Source organism: Oryx dammah, unplaced genomic scaffold (genome assembly GCF_014754425.2).
Source record: "Oryx dammah isolate SB20612 unplaced genomic scaffold, SCBI_Odam_1.1 HiC_scaffold_25, whole genome shotgun sequence".
NCBI classification, from domain to species: Eukaryota; Metazoa; Chordata; class Mammalia; order Artiodactyla; family Bovidae; genus Oryx; species Oryx dammah.
In genome coordinates this window covers 62,618,351-62,619,519 of record NW_024070209.1, presented here as the reverse complement: position 1 = coordinate 62,619,519, position 1,169 = coordinate 62,618,351, and positions in this window count along the sequence as shown.

Here is a 1,169-nt window from a genome sequence, read left to right as displayed (position 1 = left end):
GGGCGGGACCGAGCGCCGGTCACGCCCTCCGCTGCCCCGCCTCCGCGCCAGGGCGCCTTCGGAGAGGCGCGACCAATCCCAGCCCTCAGGCCGGAGGGTCGACCAATGCACGACCCGCTCCTGCAAGAACAGCCCACCCCTGGTACCACCTTGGCCTATGGGAAGCCGGCGCTTCTTCGGTCGGCTGTCCTTCCTCGCCTTCCGCGCTGGCGGCTCACGTTCTAGTGTCCTGGAAGAAAGGGGTAGTGAGAGGGCGCGTAGTCCCCGGCCGCGAGGAACGGTGGGTGCCATCGGGCTTTGTTTTAGGTAGTCGGCCGCAGCCCAAGTCATGCACCCGTTCATTTCCATTCATTTTGGGCAAAGCGCCTGGCAGTGTTCCTGGCGCGCTGCTGCCAGAGAGGCGGACCCAGTTTTCTTGCGTCTGTTTACATTCGCATCTAAACAATTAGGCGTGTGACCGAGGCCTGAACAGGTGCCACAGCGCTCGAGCGCCGGAAGGCGGCGAGGTCCCTCCGGCCTGGTGGTTGGGGACAGCTTTAGGTGGAACCTTAGGCAGGCTCGGAAAGGATGGGAGGCTTATGAATAAATGAGCCAGGAGCTGCTTAGCGGCCGTCCGAGCAGCCCGTTCCGATGGGAAATCGGTGATGGAATTTGAGGGGAAGTGGGATCCAGCTCGTGGGAGGCCACGATGCACATGCTCTTCCGCCACCTCCTTCTCTCCTCCAGCTAGCATGAGGCCTGGGAGCTTAAATGCACAGCTTGTACTGCTGAGCGAATCCTGGGATATAAAAGGACTACCACCGGCCTGGAGTGGGGAAGGGATCACCTGGTAATCTGTGTCAGACCCGTCCTGCGTTCTGATACGTTTACCCAGCAGCACTTGAGCAATCTGGCTTACCTTGAATGTCTCTCACCAGTTCATCAAACAGATCTGTAAATGTCTGAACCCCCGCTGTGGGCAACTTGAATTCCAGAGCACACATTCTTTACCATTAAGCTCTTTGGCCTCAGACAGGTTACCAGATAGAAACTTGTTGGGTTTTCCAGAACCTGCAATGATAGCTGGGGGTTCTGTCTAATCCAAGAGTCATAAACTTTGACAGAGAAGAAACTAGCCCACATGGTTTCTTGGTTTTACTTGGGCAACACATTGATTTGCTTTTGCTTTT